This window comes from Macrobrachium rosenbergii, chromosome 21 (genome assembly GCF_040412425.1).
Source record: "Macrobrachium rosenbergii isolate ZJJX-2024 chromosome 21, ASM4041242v1, whole genome shotgun sequence".
In the NCBI taxonomy this organism is placed as follows: domain Eukaryota; kingdom Metazoa; phylum Arthropoda; class Malacostraca; order Decapoda; family Palaemonidae; genus Macrobrachium; species Macrobrachium rosenbergii.
Genome location: NC_089761.1, coordinates 34,031,371 through 34,053,095, shown reverse-complemented (window position 1 = coordinate 34,053,095; position 21,725 = coordinate 34,031,371). Strand labels below are relative to the sequence as shown.

Here is a 21,725-nt window from a genome sequence, read left to right as displayed (position 1 = left end):
AATGAACTGCTTCAGAGAGATGTGACAGTAATATTTGACAATCATTTCATCTACAGCAATGCATTATTCAAATACGCCGTATTACTGAAATTCTCTCACTACTGAAATAAAAGACCATATCTTGAACCCTTCGCCGTGTTCATTGATAACGGCTTAAAAATTACAACAAAATTTTATCTCACTTTTCAAGAACTAAAAATAATTTCTTGACAGCATTTTCAATTATCTAGAGTTCAACACCAATGATATCTGTGAAAAGGCATTTTTTGGTATCCAGAAAACAACAGTATTCCAATAAATATCTTCACCACTTCTGTACTAAATGTAAAATCATATTCATTTTCATATGAATCTGCTTAACGAACCATCTCTTTGACAGTATCTTCAAAGATACAAGGGGTCATCAACTTTTCAAAAAGTTAAAGTGGTGACAAAGTCTCCAGACTTCCTCGCTTCTGCAATTATTCAATGTAATGTTGTGAACATTCTTTTACCTTGCTATGTTTGGGATCTTAATGTTTTCTTATGGGTTCAGAGTTGAAATTGTATTACTTTCGACCACTGCAGCCGACTTCGTATGCCTGTAGCACACTTCTCAAAAACACTCTGTCCGCGTGAAGTTCCAATTAACCTGGCACACCTTGGACAGACATCCACCAATGACATCTTTACTGACATCCTCCTCATCTGTCTGTTTATCTGCGTCGGGGGGGGGGAGTGGGCGGGGGCGGGGCAATTATAATATCAGAATTTAGATCCTTTCCTTCATCATTCAAATACTTGGGCCAGTATAACTGCAGGAAGTCGTGGCTTCGCCATCTGATATAAACAAAATATATTCCATGCTCCATACCACACTAGCTATAAGCAAAGTATAACACCACGTTGATTTGAAATAAGAAAATTACCGGCCAACCCATCGCTAATCCCACAAACCTAAGCCTATAACTTTACTATTACAACCTCTCTCCCTCTCTCTCTCTCTCGCGCGCGATTAAACAAGGAGAAAATATAGGCGAGAACAACATAAAAAAACTGGTTATAGAGAAACCGTGGGGAGGTGAAACAAGATGGGGAACCTCCCCGAACCAGAAACCCCCCCCCCCTCGACAAGGCCTCCTTCCCAAATGCCCTTCTCGTGTTCTACCCATTTCAAAAATGTGGAAACGAGAGTATGGTTGCGTGTCTACAAAAGGTACAGTATTAAATAATCAATAACAATTATTATTGTTATATATTCATCAGATTAAAAATAATAAAAAATCGTCCATGGTGGAAGCAGTCGTTGATTCTTGTCATGAAAAATCTGTAAACTTTGACATAAACGAAAGCGGGAGAGAAGACTCAAACCATTCCTTCCAAAAGGCATAACAAAAATAATTATATATATACTGTATATATATCAGAGAACCACAGAGAGGGCCGACTTCCTGTGTGCAGCGTAATTTGGCCGCCATTTTGATTGTGTGCAACTGCAGCTGCAGTGACAGCAACGTTTTGTAAACGTGTTCTGAGTCTCAGAGCACTGCAACCCACTGTAGGGCCAACAGTTTGTCTTTATGCTGGAACACAACAAACTGCCAATGTTTATTTATTTGACAGCTGTTATGATTGTTCATTTTATGGACGTATATCAGAAAATAAGGGTACAAATAGGCCTATATAAGTTTGTAACAGCAAGAGGACCACTCAGATGCATCACAGCCAAATGTGACTAGATCAGCGGAACAGACTTTGCTCCAAATAATACTTATTTAGGTAAGTCCTTAGTGGGATCAAAATTTTATTCTTCTCAGATATTCTTACAGACATGTATGTGGTATATTTATAAACAAAAATAACCCTTGGAAAAAATGTTTAAACAATTTTATTCAAAGTTCTGTAAAATAACATAATACATATTTTCAAACATTTAGGCTACGTAAAATTACCTGTGAAAGGACTGCATCTGGAAAAGTAATTATTGTACTTCAATGTCATTAAATGATGGCAGATATAATAGGCCCTAGGAGAAGAACATGCTAGCAAAATGCCAAGCCTTCGCAAATACCATGCCTCTGCAAAATATGCACAAAATGCTATGCCTGTGCACAACCTATTGGAAATAGGTAGTATTTAATTACTAATCACGTACCACACCAAAGGCATCAACACATACACATAGCACACATTGTTTAGCATTAAAATCACCACCAGTCCACCACCAAGCTTATTCGAGTTAGACAGGGCTATACTTATCTGTCAGTGTGAAGACCTGGTAACATTTACTCATTGCATATTTGATATGAATTAATTTATGGGAAATTTTCAACAGTTTTCTGTTTTTACGTAATTTCTTTTCTTTGGATGCTTTATTCCTACTTTTCAATTGACATTTTAGTCTCATTGTAACATACAATTGCTTCATAAACTGTACACTGAGAACGATAATGAATAGTACATAGCAGTAAACAAGCTGCTTACAAGCAGATGGGCTGACACACTAATACGCTCACCTCCTGTTATCCTTTGGAAAAGAGTAGAAGGCCACTTCTTTGTTTGTTTTTTGTATACTTTGTACAGTTAATGGCAGAACACTCTGTTCCTTTTGATCCAGAGGTTTTCTTGGTGTGGCCTGTGTAGTGTAAATGATCCTGGGAGAGAATTGGTGTAGACTCGGCTGCAGTGACGGAATGATGCGTCTCTAGCAACCTCCAGTTACACACAATCAAAATGACCGCCGGCGCTCAGCCAATTGCAATGCAGCACACAGGAAGTCGGCCCTCTCTATGGTTCTCACTGATATATATATATATATATCATAATATACTTACTCAAATGATAAAGTATCCGCCACACGCTTCGCAAAAGGGCCTCGACGACGCGAATGCGTACGATCACTACAACATCTCAATACGCACTGACGACTAGTGACGAATCTGACGATCTGATTCAGGCAGCCTGCAGCCGCAGTGTTCTCACAACCCGTCAGTCAAATTTCCACCAGTGACACCACTGGCTTCCATACCCGCCTAAATTTTAAATTCGTTCAGCCATCGGTAATATCTAACGTATGTAAAACGATATATGCTTTCCTTCACAGTCTAAAGATCATTTCCCATAAACTTCCCTTTTCAACTTTATCACAACCACTCTTGGATTTATTAAAACAATTTTAAATATTTATTAAATTACCTTCATTAAATGGAAACCTAAAGCTGTCACTCTGTTTTCGCCTGCATTTGACGTGTCCAGGATCCAGAGTAGACTGGATCCTGGACATATCAATCAAGACATCGCTCGATCGACTTTTGCCGCTTCATGATTCGGCGTAAACAACCATTCTTTGATGGCTCTTTATTCAGTCATTATTACTTGAACAGAAACTTAAACACACAAATGACCAAGAGTATAGGTCAACGGATCATGTATAAGAAAATAATATATCTGACCACAATAAACCCCTAAACAGTGTGGAAATTTTGTCCACGCTTGGTGTTGCAGACCGTAAAATGAAGACCCCACTTCTGCACACGATCCTCTTGACCAACACCGCCTGAGAAAAAGCCTTTTCCAGCACAGGCTCTTGCTTTCAAGATCGTTTTGGTTTCTCTTTCTCTATCTATTACATACGAAATTTTCCGAAAGTGTTCAACCAACTCTCGTCATTTTTCGAACAGAATTGCATTTGCTCATTGTCGTACAGTAGTGATTTTAATTCCCTGACTAAACATTTACCTGTTAATTATTTACGTATATATTTCATGGAATTTTCCCCCTTCACCCAAAATCATTTCCCATACACTTTAACTGGAAAGTGTCATACCATTGCAAAATAAAAGTACAGGTTTTCAGTCCCGAATATTTTTCTTAATGCTACTTCACCGATGACTGTTGTTGCCTTAATCTCCTTGATAAAAAAACAGCTGTCAAATATACGTACGTATATTAAATATTCCTCAAACAAAATTGCTGCAAAGTGTTTATCTTATTTTTCTTGTCTCTTGTCTACATTTTCAGGAGATAAATTCCGACAGAACTAACTGGATTCGGAAGTTTCCATAACACAAACAAGCCAGCAGAATATATTCTCAATAAGGAAAAGAATGTTGGTCACATCGACATAATATGACAAATCTTCATTTTATAGCGTATAGTGAAATATATATTATATATATAACAAACAGTAATATTAAAATGTAGAGGCTTCGACCAATGCCTTCTCCCAGGTGGCACTCATCCTCACACAAGTGGCATTCTTACAGGTTTCTGGCGTCGTCTTGCGGCAACTGTAACTGCAAAAAAAAAGAAAAAATCCATTATAAAAACATAAAAAAAACAATTAAAAACAAATACTTTCAAGTCAAGTTTAATCTCTTAATCTGTAACTGTTTCACTCTTTTGCCTCTAAAATCAGTGTTTGGCAACTCAGCTGCACTAAACTTGACACACAGGGTCATGATATGAGCAAAAGACGCAATGAGCACCTAAATCCCACAGTGGCCCAATTTCCCATTTTTGGTGAATTTTTTTTTTTCATTTTGAGCAATTTCGACCTGTCAACAAATAATCCCACATTGGAACCTTTCTCCATTTTCCGAAGATTTTTTTTCATCTTGACCAATTTCTAATTGACTTCTAATCTAATTAACTTGCAATGTGAATCTGGTAATGCTGGAGAACATCATACTTCAAGGACATCAACTCTTCCCCTCTTGACCTATTTCCTCCAAGACCATGTATGCTTAAATGTGACCTCCTTTTAAGAGGATGTTCAAAAGACCGACTCTCCAGAGGTTTACATCTCTGAAGTAAGTGATACTGTATCCTAAGTTACTTAGATAGACATTACGAGGGTGACTGCGTGGAGGAGTTTGACGCTCGAGGAGGAGGTTCTGAGGCTTATTGTGCTGCAATTGGCCAAGGGCGAAGCCTAAAGGGAACCTCTAGGATACCACACAAGGTCGGAGTTTTTCCTTCAGGTGGTCACTAGTTTTCAAGGGACAATTCTTGCGTTCCGTTTGACTCGAGAAAAGAGGAAACTTGAACATTTTCCCCAATTTTCCATAGCTTTGTAACGATCAATTAGTTTTCCTTTTATCTGACCCAGTATGAGAGAGAGAGAGAGAGAGAGAGAGAGAGAGAGAGAGAGAGAGAGAGAGAGAGAGAGAGAGTACTCGAGGAGGAGGTCGTGACCTGACCATGTTTTTAGTAGCTATTATTGCTGGTGGAGCTAAAGGCTCTAGTGGAGTTACGGTATATTGAGTGGGGCACAAGGCTCTCAATATTTTCTTGAGCAAAAGGCTCTTGAGTTGTATTTGTATATATGGAGCAAACGGCTCTCGTCTACTGAGTAGAACAAAAGGCTCTTATTATATTGAGCAACAGGCCGAGTTGTGGTTGTATATTACTGAGCAAGTGGCTCTTGTAATTGTGGTTAATGAGCAAGTATGGCTCTGGAAGCGTTTATGTAATGATTAATATTTCGTTTTTGTATTTGTGGTGCTGCTACTGCACATTATTTATTTAGGGATTTATTAATTTCATTTTTTATACTGGTGTGGTGCTGGACATTATTTATTTTGTGACTTTTATTGAGAATTGTTGAGTGTGGTGCTGCTTTTAGAAATTATTCTTGTGATTTTTATTGAGATTGTTGAATTTAAAGTAACGCACGTGGAGCCATGTGATTTGATTGTTTGTATTGGTATTGGTCACTTGCTTCAAGTGTCTATTGTCCAAGACCTTGACTAGTTTGTAAATATGTATAAAAATTTAGGATAATAAATGAGTTTTAAGGTGACTTATGTCGTTTTGTAAAGCTTCTTCCTCCTTTGCTTGTCTGCCCTGCCGCCAGTCATTCCAGTCTCATGCTATTTAGGTAATTCTATTTTGATAATTAAGATCCTGCAGGACCGACTATGGTTCATTACACAAGTCTTACCTCCAACGGTTTGGGTAGTCGAGGACTACTTGCTGTCCGATCTACTGGAGTTTTCACATACTCATAATCTCAATTGCTTTTGGAAGTTGAGATTTGATGTACCTTAAGCTTAATTTCTCCTGCAGATTGAAAGACGGGGGTCAGCAAGAGTCCTCATACACAGGTGAAGTGCTGTATGCATGCCCCTGTACGTATCGGTTGTCCTATGTTATACGCCACATCTAACTTCTCCAAATTAGTGTTATAGAAAATTCATAAGTTTGACAGGCATAATCAAACTTGCTAAAACAGATACAAAAAGCCAAAGTAGAGCTTTTCATTCTGCACCCAAATCAAAATGTGAACCTTCAATACATTCAGTGCCTGTTAAACCCAGCTGGCAAGGTCATTTATATGCTTCTGCAGCAGTAGATCGGCTGCAGTAGAGCGAAGTAATCTGCAAATGATGACCTTGGACCCCAGTTGCCAGGGGGTCCATTAAACTGTTGATCGCTAATACAAATAGAGTAAGACTCGGCAAGCTTCCTTGTGGGACACCACCTTGTAAACAGGAAGAGGAAAATGCTAAGACTCGGCAAGCTTCCTTGTGGGACACCACCTTGTAAACAGGAAGAGGAAAATGCTAAGACTCGGCAAGCTTCCTTGTGGGACACCACCTTGTAAACAGGAAGAGGAAAATACTTATCCTACGCTAACTTTTAGGTAGGGATCTAACATAAAAATCCTTTATGAACTAATAAATATTGCCTCCAATGCCCTAAGAAGTCAACTGCTTTGTAAAACCATTCCTCCAAGTGGTATCATAAGCTTTCTCCATATCAAAGATGATTCCCGTGACGATTCTGGATGGCAAAAGCATTTAGGATCTCCCGTAATAACATTAATAGTGGGTCTAAAATACTAATATTCTTTCAAAAGCCAAATTTCCGTTTAGATAAAAGATTTTTTTCTTCCAAATACCAGACCAATCTGGTGTTATTGACCATCCTTTCAAACAGCTTACATACACTGCTTGTAAGTGCTATCAACCCGTAACTCTGATAGTCAACTCTTATATCTCCATCGTTTTTTAACCAATACATTACTGTACTTCAGAACAATGTGTAAGTGAAATTACCCTAACAACTGAGGTAAACTATTGAATGCATCAAGATTATGAAGTCAAACAAGGGAAGATCAGTGAAAGTCAGTGTAATCAATTTAATAAGTTACCAGACAGTAGGATCATACATGTAAGTGATACTACCCAATGCATGTTTTGTTTAATGGCCTACAGTCACACCAAAAGCCCTGAAAGTTAATTTCCACAGTGAAAGTCAGTGTAATCAATTAATTTAATAAGTTATTTTTTGCTTGATAGCCTACAGTCACATCAAAAGTCCAGAAAACGTTAATTTCCACAATGAATATGCTGCACCCAATAAATAAATTTATATTACAATATACTAAGCAGACAATTTCAAATGAACTAAACATTATATCCTTAAATTCACTGTTCCTGGGAATGATATGGGTTCTGGGCGGAAGAATCGCTCTTATGACAGTTTGACTTCAAACTGTTCAATGACTTTAGGTTGTCTTATAAAATAAATGCTTAATTATCTATCAATAAAAAAAATAAACTATCTACTTAGAATTTACAGCCTTAGAAACACAAAATAATAAAGTAACACTTTAAACTTAATGAACCCCCAACTTAACAAATTCCTGTAAGTACTGGTTGCCTAAAGTTAGCAACTATGAGGAGCTGCTGTTAGCTGTATGATATCTAGAAACTATTCAAGTGCAGTTCTAATACGGGGTCTTAGTTAACGTACTTTGCTACTTATCAAAAAGCCAGACACCCCAAGGGCATGGCTCAAACATGATAAATTATACCCAATAAGTATAATTACTATGGATGCTCATCAACTCTCTAATTGGGTACGATGCGTCTGGCTATATAATCACTAACATAGTAATAATATTTCAGAGTAAGGTAATGTAAAAATAAAACATTAATTATTTCTCGATGCGAAAGCACTAATCAAAATATCACATACTGAGGATCTGTTCCACTTAGAATTTTTTTCCTCTTACAATTTTTTTATCTCTCAGAATATTTTCCTTTTTCAATCTTTTTTTCTTTCCTCCCTTGCATTTCGGTATCTAAACCTCGCTTCCTTTAGCTTCGTGTTTGTTGATCCTCGTAAAGCGTCCCCCTTCTCAAAAGGGAAGCCAACATGTCTTTAGCGGGAGCCGTGTTTTGTGGAGAAAATGAAACCTGTGGAATGTTTATCTGGGACGGCATAAGAAAAAAAAAAACCTGCGAGAATGTATGGCGTTCTCGTGAGAATGTATACTGTAATGGTATCTGGGCAGCCTTTACTACTCTTCCAAGGGATGTACGCCAAACGCGAGATTTAAAAAGATGCTTTTTTAGCTCTTCTTCGAAGTTATTTCTGGAGACGCTGGCGCTCGGCGGCGGCGACGGTCAATCTATGTTCTCAAAAGATCAGTCAACATCCCCAGGAATGGTTTTCTCGATTTTTTTTTTTTTTCCTGAGTTCGGGTATACAGAATATCTTAATCAGTTGTTAGGATTTTGTGGAAGGTTTCCAAGTTCGGGTATAAAGAATATTTTAATCAGTTATTAGGATTTTACGGAAGGATAAAACTTTATTGTTTTCTTGATTTTTTCCCTTAAGTTCCGGTATACAGAATATCTTAATCAGTTATTAGGATTTTATGGAAAGATAAAACTTTATGGCGCGAAATGACTACAGTATTCACAATTTCATAAAAAAATACTGCTTAAAGTTGTACATATATAAATAGTAACGGACATTTTCCACATATCGAACAGGCCAAGCTATAAATCTGTTCGAAGGCAACCAGACAGCACGTATTTTTAGCAATCAAAACTGGTTAGTTGTTGAGATCTGCAAGATATTCTAAAGGCTCGGAATTTTGATAACACGCATACGGTTGTTTTTTCCCATAAAAAAAATTGCTGAGAAATCTGAAATTCCTCCTATTCGTCATCCATTTTAGCCACGCGTTTTGAAAAGAAAGTTAGCAAACATGCTGAAATTTGTCTTTCCCGGTGGTATAGTGGTTAATGTCGTGGCGTGCCACCCAGATGTCGTAGGTTCGCGTCTCCCCTAGGCCGATGAAAAATCACTGGCTCTGTGTCATGATCAGTTACTGCTGTAGTGTGGGGTCTGTGGTGGGAGGTTGAAATCAACATTCATTGGCCCCTTTGGTGTGCTTGTCCCGTGTGAATAGTTATTATTATTATTATGAATAATAATAATAATAATAATAATAATAATAATAATAATAATAATAATAATAATTTTCTTCTCACGCTGATAATAAAAATTCTGAGAAAAAATCCACGACCCACACCATGAAAATGATATCGCATTGACTAAATCCCATTCACAAGCCATTTTCTTTCCTCTGCTTTTCTTAACATGCGGGCATTCTGTTCCCTAGAATCCTTCCCTCCAAGTCTTTCCCGTTAAAACATCATTTCATGTCTAGTATCATTAATATTAACAAATTCGTGAGGTATCCGGAATCACCCAACACTAAATTAACTTATGAATCGAAAAGGCCTACTTTTTCGCTAAACTGGCATGGAATATAGTGTTTAGGCCAAAGGCCAAGAACTGGGACCTATGAGGTCATTCAGCACTGAAACGGAAATTGACAGTAGAAAGGTTTGAAAGGTGTAACAGGAGGAAAACCTCAAAGCAGTTGCACTATGAAACAATTGATAGGAGAGGGTGGAAAGTAAGATGGAAGAAAGAGAGATATGAACGGAGGTACAGTAAAAGGAATGAAAGGGGTTGCAGCTAGGGGCCGAGGGAACTCTGCGAAGAACCTTAAGTACTGCATACAGTGCACCGAATGAGGTGCACTGACGGCACTAACCTCCTACGGGGCTTGTATACGGAAACGGCTTCATATTAAAAAAAAAAGGTATGTGAAGCAAATATGGCCTGGGTCAAACAGCTTCTCGAGTCACCCTCCCCCCCTTAGGAGAAAAAGTCATGTGTGTATGTGTGTGTTTGTATTTTCTCTATAGTAAGTTTGAAATAAAACAAGACAGAAAATTTTAACAAAAACAGAGACGGGATGACTAGTTACCAAACCGGATCATGTGGCCATTTGTGATCCCAGCAGAGATTAAAGCTATTTTCACTATTTAGCTGGAACAATTGAATCTATGACAAATTTGTGCACAGTGCAATTTGGTACTGTGCGTGTCGGGATGTTTGTTTGCAGAACAAATAGCGTAGGGTAAAAGTGGAAGGTTACTTTGTTTTCCTTTTCTAAACTAATAACATCAATTTGAGAGAGAGAGAGAGAGAGAGAGAGAGAGAGAGAGAGAGAGAGAGAGAGAGAGAGAGAGAGAGAGAGAGAGAGAGTGGAGAGAGGTGGAAGATTACTTCTTTTTCCTTTTCTAAATTAATAACTTCAATTTGAGAGAGAGAGAGGAGAGAGAGAGAGAGAGAGAGAGAGAGAGAGAGAGAGAGAGAGAGAGAGAGGTTACTTTCTCTTTTCTAAATTTTCTAAGAGAGAGAGAGAGAGAGAGAGAGAGAGAGAGAGAGAGAGAGAGAGAGAGAGGTGGAAGATTACTTTTTCTTCCTTTTCTAAATTAATAACATCAATTTAAGAGAGAGAGAGAGATTACTTTCTCTTCCTTTTCTAAATTAATAACATCAATTTGAGAGAGAGAGAGAGAGAGAGAGAGAGAGAGAGAGAGAGAGAAGATTACTTTCTCTTCCTTTTCTAAATTAATAACATCAATTTGAGAGAGAGAGAGAGAGAGAGAGAGAGAGAGAGAGAGAGAGAGAGATTACGTTTCTGTTCCTAATACAATTTGAGAGAGAGAGAGAGAGAGAGAGAGAGCCAGAGATGAGAAGGCAAGTTATTAGCTTCATGTTGACTATGATTGGTCTATTCCAACATTCCTAACATAACTCCCATATTACGAGAGGGACTATTCTGTCTTCTTGCACCGTCAGAACAGGGATATATATGAGGACTGCTAACGTTGGACAGTAGGAAATATTAGTCCATCCTCTCACAATAAGTAAATGCATTTGTTATTCACTTTGCGGAGGGATGAACAACAAGCGTCTCCTACCTTGACCTTCAATATCGAAATAACTTGTTTGCATGTTTAATTTTATACTCTATGTTGGTGATGGTACTGATTTTTCATGTAAATATGTAACGAGCCAAACTCGCATACATTATGTCATCATGTATTATATTGTACTGAACTTTCAGAATTTAAGGACAGAAGTGTTGACATAGTTTCAGAGCAGGTGTGTTATGGTTCCAAGAATCATGAAGAAATGACCCAGTTTCTATTGGAACAAGTAATTTTGGAAGCTGAACGATGTATTGTTAAAATATTTTGGAGGGTGTACCAGCATGCTGATACACCCCATTTGATGCATATGTAATATATGTCAATAAATCTTTTGAAGTGAATTGAATGCTCTATTCCTTTGGCTGGCCGAAGGTACGGGTTTTCGTTGTATGTAGCATCTTCGCTCTCCGACCGGCCAGTGAAGAATTAGAGGAATTTATTTCTGGTGATAGAAATTCTGTAGGTCCCGTTGCTAGGTAACCAGTTGGTTCCTAGCCACGTAAAATAACTCTAATCCTTCGGGCCAGCCCTAGGAGAGCTATTAATCAGCTCAGTGGTCTGGTTAAACTAAGATATACTTAACTTTAACTTAGCACCTTCACTTGTCCTGGCGTTTTTTCATAACTGAAGTGTTTGCCCAGTAAACTCTGAAGGGTATGAAGAGACTTGTTCTTAAAAACAGAACAAAGGGGAAACGTCTAGACTACGGGTATATTAAGATTACTAGTCGCGTCCTGTAATACACTAATACCCTACTGCCATTCCTCACAGATCTGAGGAGATTAAGTTGAAAAGTTAAAATAAACAAAACCAGGTGTTGGAAAGTGGAGTTCATCATACCAGAGAGAGAGACAGAGACAGACGTAAGTAATTCTGACACGTCTCCGAACACGCCATTCTCGTCTAATACACGGACATCCAATGATTCTGAATGCTCTGCATGTAAAGCAATGATAACAATCATACATTTACTGTGTGACTGTCCAGAGTACAATCGGCAGTGGTTACCAAGTTTTGGAAATAAATCCACCAGTGAAATTTCGTCAGAAGCCTCAACATTTACAACTGATCCAATTATAATGTTTTGAAAAATTGTAGTTTAATCGACAAAATATAAAAAAATAATATCTCCAAGTAAAAAAAAATCCTTGTGAGAGCTGATAATCAGCTCAATGGTATGGTAAAACTATTCTAATAATGATAATAACGCGGAAATGAAAGTATTTCTTTGTTTTCCACCACAAGACTCACGTGTCGAAGATGTTTTCCCAGTAATATCATCTGGGTCTACATGGTGGACACACACTCCTCGTAAGAAACCAAACAGATGCCACTAAGATTTGCAAGAAGAATGCTAAAGGCCTTATGTGATCGTTATGATGGCATAAATAGCGAACCAAATTCATGTAGGTATGTACATTGGCATTTTGAGGAGATAAGTCTAGCATTGGTTTTATATAATATATATATAGTATATACAGTATATGTATATATATATATATATATATATATATATATATATATATATATATATATATATATATATATATATATATATGTATCATTACCTCCAGGAAGATTAAAGACTGGGTGGTATTAATATATAAATCACATGTCAGAATGATTATAATTACACGTATGAATATATATATATATATATATATATATATATATATATATATATATATATATATATATATATATATATATATATATATATATATATATATATAATTTTTCTCCACTAACGCGAAAAAAAGAAATAGTTAAGCTTAATTCAAATGGAATTGACAACTGCCTATCAAAAGGAAGATTGCCGAGCCGAGGAAATCAGAGAGCGAATTCCCAAATTTGACAGCACAAAAAAATTAAGTCATCAAACCGCGCACTCCGACGATTACCGATTTCCTCGCAGTATAAAAGGAAGAAGAGGAACTCACTGACGAATCCAGGCACAAAAGCCGCAGAAAAAAAGTCACATTAATCTTTCCTAGATAGTGACCCCCAAGGGGTTTTTATAAAAACACGGTATGTATCCACCTTTGCGGCGTGTGTAGTACAAGCTCGTTGGGGATGACCGTAAAAACATAAACAAAAGATTGTAAATATCTTATAAAGATAATGACCCCCAAGAAATATTAGTCCTAGATAACGACCCCCGAAAACGAATGGGGGTCACTATCTGGGAAAGATCCAAAATATTTTCTGTTTTGTTGCTTTAACTGACACCGCAAATTAATGGGACTTTTTTCCTAGCCAAAATTGACTTTTTTTTCTGACTTTTTCCCCGTGACTTTATTACCGGCCACCTCACTAACAGGTATTTGAACGAACGCATCCAGAGGAGGAGAGACTTTTCAAAAAGAACCTGACAAGTGCATATCGCTAAGACGGAAAGCTAAGCTATCTTGCAGCATTTAAATCCTGTCATGATACCTCAAAGATTCTTTCATTTCAAATACTTCTTGATACATTTCGTATCAAGAAACGCTTCAATAAAAGTCAGTCGTATAAATCATTGCTATGAAATTTATCGAACCCTATGCCATTAGGGTTTTGCTCTGTTTTGAGCATGACTGTTAGCGACCGTCCTTGGCTTTCAGCTATTATTATTATTATTCAGAAGGTGAAGCCTATTCATATGTAACAACCCCACTACAGGGGCCATTGACTTGAAATTCAAGCTTCCGAAGAATATGGCGTTCATGAGGAAGAAGTAAGAGGAGGCAAAGAGAAATGCAGAAAGACGAGGTTTCATTTAAGAAAACAGAAAAAATAAATTGATAAATAGATAAAGATTTATTAGAATACAAGGAGAATAGTTACCCTGGTATCATTCGGGTACCAGCATTCTTTTCCTGAAAAGTGTCTCATAATATTCCTTACACATAGCTTTTGAATCTTATCAACTCCCTGCCCTAAACTGATCGAAAATCGAGAAGTAACACACTTTTAAACCATACTTATATTACTCCACGTAACACTAGCATTACTTCACGTAACGCTGGCATTACTCCACGTAATACTGGCATTACTTCACGTAGCACTGGCAATACTTCATGTAACACTGCCATCACTCCACGGAACACTGGCATTACTTCACGTACACTGGCATTACTCCACGTAACACAGGCATTACTCCAAGTAACACTGGCATTACTTCAAGTAACACTGGCATTACTTCACGTAGCACTGGCATTACTTCATGTAACACTGACATTACTCCACGGAACACTGGCACTACTCCACGTAACACAGGCATTACTCCACGTAACGCTGGCATTACTCCACGTAACACAGGCATTACTCCACGTAATGCTGGCATTACTTCACATAACACTGGCATTACTACAGGTAACACTGGCATTACTCCACGTAACAATGGCATTACTTCACGTAACACTGGCATTACTTCACGTAACGCTGGCACACGTAACACTGGCATTACTCCACGTAACACTGGCATTACTCCACGGAACACTGGCATTACTTCATGTAACACTGGCATTACTCCACGTAACACTGGCATTACTTCACATAACACTGGCATTACTTCACGTAACATTGGCATTACTTCACGTAACCCTGGCATTACTTCACGTAACGCTGGCATTACTCCACGTAACACTGGCATTACTTCACGTAACACTGGTGATATACTTCTAGCCCTTCCTACAACTGTAAAAAAAAAAAGTTGATACCTTGAAAGTGTAAGCTACAGTGGTCTGCACACACGCAAGGAAAGGAAATAAAGTTTAAGGGTTTTTTTAAGGACATATATCTATTTATAAAGATAACATATAATTTAAAAACTTGAAAAAGAAATAACAGGTCATATTTTTTCCATATTCAACTAATTTTTGCTAATTTATGTGTAAAAGGAATACCCACAACAACGTGTAAACAGTCTAGATAGGTAACGCGATAAAAAACTAAAGGAAATGAATGGGTCTACGAGTGATATCCGGTAGTCTAAACATGTGGAACATAGGAAGACTGATTAAGCAGCGATGGGTTTCAAAATGTGCTTTGGTTCGAGTTGCGGACCGGTTCAGCTTAGCCTAACCACTAACACACGCCAGGCAAATCCCTATCTGAACACAGAAAAAAAGTCACATGTTTTCCGTTACGTAAAAAAAAAAACCGCCCCCCCAAAAAAATTACAGAAATAACATTAAATACAACACAGCAACAAATATAACTAGTACAACTAAGCCAAAACAGTAATAAAACAACACATCAAATGCACCCAAAAAAAAACTGTTTAAAAGTGCAACAGCAAAAACGTCAAGTACACTCAACAGCAGCAAACACAGCATCAATTTCATAAAGTACACAGCAACAAATATGGCAAAAATTACAACAACCTTTTTCAAGCAATACAACAACGACAGACGATACAACGCAACAGTAAAACAGTGCCACAAAACGTTTCCACCAACACAACACAATCGCAATTATAGGAACAGCAACATATGGAAGATATGTTGTTATTATTGCAGCTTTGCAGCAACAAAAACTCCAACAACGGCACATTCAGTACCAAATAATCACAAAAAAAAAAACATGACAAAGCTGCAATAATAACAACATATATAATTCATTATTAAAAAAAACGCGAACAGCAGCAAAAACACAGCAAGAAAAACGATCACGCAACAGCAACACAACCGCATCCCCTACGGCGTACGCTCACGTGACTCGGCAAGGCAAGATTCTTTTCGAAATGTTTACTTCAAGTTATTACCATTATTATACGATAACTGCATGTTGCATTCAAAAGCACCGATGCTGCTTCATTTTGGATATGACAAATACAACCATGTAAGGATCCCACTCTTAACGCTTCACCCCAAAACTAACTGATTTCCAGCCAACGTATTACAATTCAAACTAGGCGCCAATACGCTATGGCGTCAAGGTACACGGTCCCTTGTCTTACAGAGGGCCTTGTTGGTATATTACGGTGTCAGGTGGGTTAGGAGGCTTGGTTTGGGCTTCATATAACATCAGATGAGACGCCATTACGAATTCCTTGCCTCAATTTCTATTGGTAATCGCTGACTAAAAAAAAAAGTAACATTTACCCTCATTGTTGATTGTTAAAATGATTGACCATTGAGACGAAGAATGTCGTAGTCTGCGTTGCCCCTGATTCATTCAGTCTGGTTGTCACCATCTTCCGTATCGCGTTATAACCTTTTTTAGAGGTGATCATTGCATAATTTACTAACAGAAACAGGTGATGAAACAAGGAAATGTACATAGTTTCACCGGAAAGCCATGTTTCATGTGTGGATGGCTGATACGTGATACTACACAGGAATTGCTTTGGTGTTGACTTTCGCCGGTACGTGTTAGCCTAGCCTATGAAAGCGTCATTAGTTAGGATGGAAATGATTTACGAATGAGATGGGCCGTGCCAGTATGTGAATATGATGGCAGTGCCACTGAAAGTAACTGTTATCTGCTAACTGAGGCACATTCTAAAAGGATTAGGCCAATTGGAGAAAATTCGAAAGTGCATATGGCCGCCATTAGAATAGGCTAAGGTGAAACCTACGTTGGTGGATGTACGGGCACGTTGGTTATTTCATTCTGTTGGTACGTTCGCTGTGGATTATTGTACTTTGTTACATCAGATGCTGTGGATGTGATAAATGCAGTGATGTTTCAGAAATCAACATTGTGCCACCATAACTTCTGCCTATAATAGGTACACAGCATTTTGTTCAAAACTGAAGTAAGTACCGAGGTAACATCGTTTCCATTTCTTATTCCATCAGAGTAAAATGCTCTCTTAAATAGATGTTTTGCGTGCCACATATGTGTGAACATGAGTATGTAGTAACCCAACATTTCGCAACGGGTTTCATAGCCTAGGAGGGAATGTAATTTTAGCCGGTGTCATTTATTTTAACTAGTAATTACGACCACTCTACTCGCTTCACCCATCTCTGTTTTGATCCCCGTTCACCAGTCTCAAGATCAATTCGAAATTTCAGATCGTAATCACTCGGAACAAAAGTTTGGGTTACGAAAAACACATAATAATACAGCCTCACTCGTACTATCTTAATGGTGACTGTCTGTGATAGTGATAGCTACCGTCTGTGATAGTGATAGCTACCGATTCGGCTTGGCTCATGCGCAGTAGCGTTTCCTGCGGCCGATGATGATTCATACTTTTCCATTAGATGTAATCTATAAATTTTTTTACATTGAAAAATACGTTAGAATAACGGCTTGGTTACGATATAGTTGAGCTAGTATTGTTGAAAAAGAAAATGGGAACAAATATTAATTTTAAACGAGTATTATAGGTACACAAGTCGAAGCAGTGTATTTATTTTTGTCACATACTATCATATGGGCGTGGATCTTGGTATTACAGTGAAAATAATCGAAAGATTGTCGATGTGAGAATAAAACGCTAAGGAGAACAGTAGGAGTTTGTCGGAAGGATAGAGTTAGAAATGGTGCCATAACAGAAAATATGGAGGCTCATTGCGTAGGTAAAATAATGAAGGGATAATGGAAATGGACATCTGTGGGGGACCAAGAGTTTGACAACCCGAAACTTTTATGAGCGGAGCTCATATAAATATATACATATATATAATATATATATATATATATATATATATATATATATATATATATATACACACATATATGTGTGTATAATATACATATACATATCCTTCATGTGACTGATCAATCCGTGTTGCATTCATTTGATAATTACTCTATCAACCCTATTGTGGTACTTGAATAAGTTTTATGCTGGTTTCTTTTTGAAACTATGAGAGTGGATGTGAATACAGAACTTTTGTTGGTTAATTGGACTGAATGTAAAGTATTTCAGAGCTTTCTATTTGTCTAGATTCTGTTAAATGGAAACGAGTTAATTAGTTTTTACCTTAGTTATTAAATTCACAAAGATATATATATATATATATATATATATATATATATATATATATATATATATATATATATATATATATATTATAATATATATATATATATATATATATATATATATATATATATATATATATGTGTGTGTGTGTGTGTGTGTGTGTGTGTGTGTGTGTGTGGTGTGTGTATGTTGTTCATTTGATCTGACTTGATTGCCAGAAAATTTAAACCTCTGATGCTCCAAGAATCCTTAAAATATTGCACAGGGAAATATTAAGTAATGATGCTTTCTCGTAAAACATTGAACAGGAAAATGTCAAGGAATGAGCTTTCTCGTAAAATATTGGACAGGAAAATGTCAAGTAATGATGCTTTCTCGTAAAATATTGAACAGGTAAATATCAAGTAATGATGCTTTCTCGTAAAATATTGAACAGGTAAATATCAAGTGATGATGCTCTCTGGTAAAATATTGAACAGGAAAATGTCAAGGAATGATGCTTTCTCGTAACATATTGAACAAGAAAACATCAAGTAATGATGCTTTCTCGTAACATATTGAACAAGGAAACATCCAGTAATGATGCTTTCTCGTAAAATATTGAACAGGAAAATGTCAAGGAATGATGTTTTCTCGTAAAATATTGAACAGAAAATTGCTTTCTCGTAAAATATTGAACAGGAAAATGTCAAGGAATGATACTTTCTCGTAAAATATTGAACACGAAAATGTCAAGGAATGATGCTTTCTCGTAAAGCATTGAACAGGAAAATGTCAAGGAATGATGCTTTCTCGTAAAATATTGAATATTGGCCTAATGTATGTCCGTGCGTGAGCGCCTCAAGTGTGTAGGCGCATGAAGCGGTTAATATTATGGGACTGTTTTGCACCCGGGGTTAATTCACGGCCTTCCGTTCTAGTACGATTGTCGTAGTTGACAGTTGTGTATGTGTGTGTATATGTATTTTCCAAGGTTAATATACCTTCGCTTTTGAAAGAGTCACTCGTCAGGATAATTATACACGAAATGTCCGGAAAGGACCAGTTAACAGCATGATCAAACTTCTTGTTAGTCTCAGGATTAACGAATAAATTTAGCAGGAATGGAAATCAAATTGGAGCAGATATCGTCAGAAAATGAACTAGAGCAAATAAAGAGACATGTCATGTTGCTTCAGAGACATTGAGCGACCTTTTACGATCCAAAACAAGTTATTTTTATATCAAACATTTGCTTCATTTTATTAGACGACAAAAGAACAAGCGTTCAAAAGCTAGTGTTTAAAACAGGTCATGTAAACTTATGTGGACGATGATTTCCTCGCTGAGGTTGAAGAAGCTATGGATCCACTCTCTATGGTCATTTATCTGTTTGTCAACAAGATATCTCAAAAGGTTGTCGATGGATCTCGATCAGATTTTGTTGGGTGGCGGGCTAGGGGCCCAGGAAAAGCTGATTGGGTTTTGAAAGGCTCCAGACGCTTATCTAGAGTATTTCTCCTCATATTCATTTGCCAGTGTTTCTTTATAATTTGGTTTCACTCCGGTCTATTTGTACTTTAAAGTGAATTTGAGTGCTTAAATCGTTTAAACAATGGCAGTAGTAATAATAACAGTCCTATGTGTTATTCTGACAAAAAGGAAAATGCAGGCACAGATTTTTTTTTTGTAAGTTTCAGCTTTCCTGTCATTTCATCCACTAATGGATTAGGCTTACGAACATAACGACCAGTCGGGATGAGATCCATTTTACATTTGATGACAAGGCTGACATTTCAATTAATAAGCAGAGGGAGGAATAATGAACGGCAAGAGATTTAGTGCTGGGGGAGGTGAACAAAACCCAACAACTAACTGATAATCTGGAAAGGCAGTTTAACGGTTGGTAAGGTGATTTAACGGAAGCCGTGTAGTATACCTATTGAAAAGGGCAGATGAAGGTCTAATATTGTATCCTGATAAACCTACTTGATATTAGTGCGGCTTTTGATGCATTTATGCACGAATTATTACTGAACAATTACCGATCCGTTACTTGCACAACAGGTAAAACATTGTGTACAAACTGGAACATTTTCCTTTATTTTTTATTTATTTATTCATTTATTTTGACTTGGATGTAGCCCATACGCTGCGTGTTTTCAGTTTGATGTTTGTATCCAGGAAATATATATTGTTATTTACCTAAAATAAATAAAAATGGCAAATTGTTTAAAACATTTTTAACTGACGAACGTCATATCGACGGTAATTGTTTTTATTTTTATTCAACATTAATATTTATATTGGCTTTCGATTTCATATTTTATCACTTTGGTCTGTCGCTGAAAACCATTTTATACATCCGTATTGATGCCTATTAACAAGGGTAATATTAAATTTTAAGAGATGTGTGTTAACATTTGATTATAACTTCTGTATAAAAATATTTTGGGTATTGTTACAAAATTAACTTCACGCATTTCCTGCAATTACTGTTGAAAATAGGAGTTAGCTTATTGATAACATTCCTTGGTTTCATTTAAAAGTCCTCCCAAATAATATTTTTGATCTTAAATCACCCTTTCAAATAGATAGTGATGATCACTTTAGGTGAACAAGATGTAAAATAAAATGAAACTTATTAAATAGCACTTTAAGAAGTCTTGATATAAGGTCAGATATTAAGCACGATTCGGGGAAGTCCTCTACTCTTGGCCACACAAAACCTATGCCAATAATTTCCATCTGAATTCTATCTTTATTCATGACGAGAAAAATGACTGTGTTTGATTTAGTCTCCCGTAGAGGGGTAGCGCCGTCAGTGCGCCACATGCAGTGCATTGTAGGCATTACTTAAGTTCTTTGCAGCGTGCCCTCGGCCCCTAGCTGCAACCCATTTCATTACTTTTACTCTACCTCCTTTCATATTCTCTTTCTTCCATCTTACTTTCCACCTTCTCCTAACAGTTGATTCATAGTGCAACTGCGAGGTTTTCCTCCTGTTGCACCTTTCAGACCTTTTACTATCAATTTCTGTTTCAGTACTGAATCACCTGCATTCTATATTCAATTCAGTAAAATTAGGTTGACAGAAACCTGTAAGTTATTCTTGAGTGTAGCTCAGGACTCTTCCTTTGAAAAGAGAGCTTCGTAAAAATGAGGGGCAACATGAGCATATATATATATATATATAGAATAATCCTGGATATATTTTGACTCAGCGTACGCCTAATAAGGGAATATAAGAATACCCTTCGAATATCCGCCCATTCTTTTTGTAACACGCTGTGTTATGAATATGACACACTCCGTAAATGACACCGCAATCCATATAGAAGGCTTTGGAAAATCATGTGTGCTTTAATAACTCAACGAATACACTCCGTTCAGAAAATGTACACGCACACTATATATATATATATATATATATATATATATATATATATATATATATATATATATATATATATATACTGTATATATATCTTAAAAAATCACAGTAGATGCACGTGACTTCAGTATATAAGCAAATACCACAGGGAAATGATAGGCAGAAGTTCAGTACCAAGCGCTTTCACGTGTTTGTTCACTCATCTTCCGGGCACAAGATGCGTGAATAAATGCGTGAAAGCGCTTGGCACCGGACTTAATGTGTACGTGTGTGTGTGTGTGTGCACAGTTCATAAATGTATTGATGTATAAGGCTACCCCAAAATATCCTAGCTTCATCGGCAAGGTCCGTA

General features: G+C 37.0%; 2 long non-coding RNA genes across 2 annotated transcripts in view; one reads left to right on the top strand and one right to left on the bottom strand.

The window, feature by feature from the left end:
• Positions 1 to 1,852: 1,852 nt before the first annotated feature.
• LOC136849895 (uncharacterized) lies at positions 1,853 to 16,771 on the bottom strand. The gene is made up of 2 exons (XR_010856460.1): positions 16,639 to 16,771; positions 1,853 to 4,274 (listed from the first exon to the last, which is right to left on the bottom strand). It is a non-coding gene; the product is annotated as an uncharacterized lncRNA (long non-coding RNA).
• LOC136849894 (uncharacterized) overlaps positions 16,679 to 21,725 on the top strand; it is a 36,158-nt gene continuing 31,111 nt past the window's right edge. The window contains exon 1 of the long non-coding RNA XR_010856459.1: positions 16,679 to 16,818. This is a non-coding gene — a long non-coding RNA (uncharacterized lncRNA). The remainder of the gene's footprint in view (positions 16,819 to 21,725) is intronic.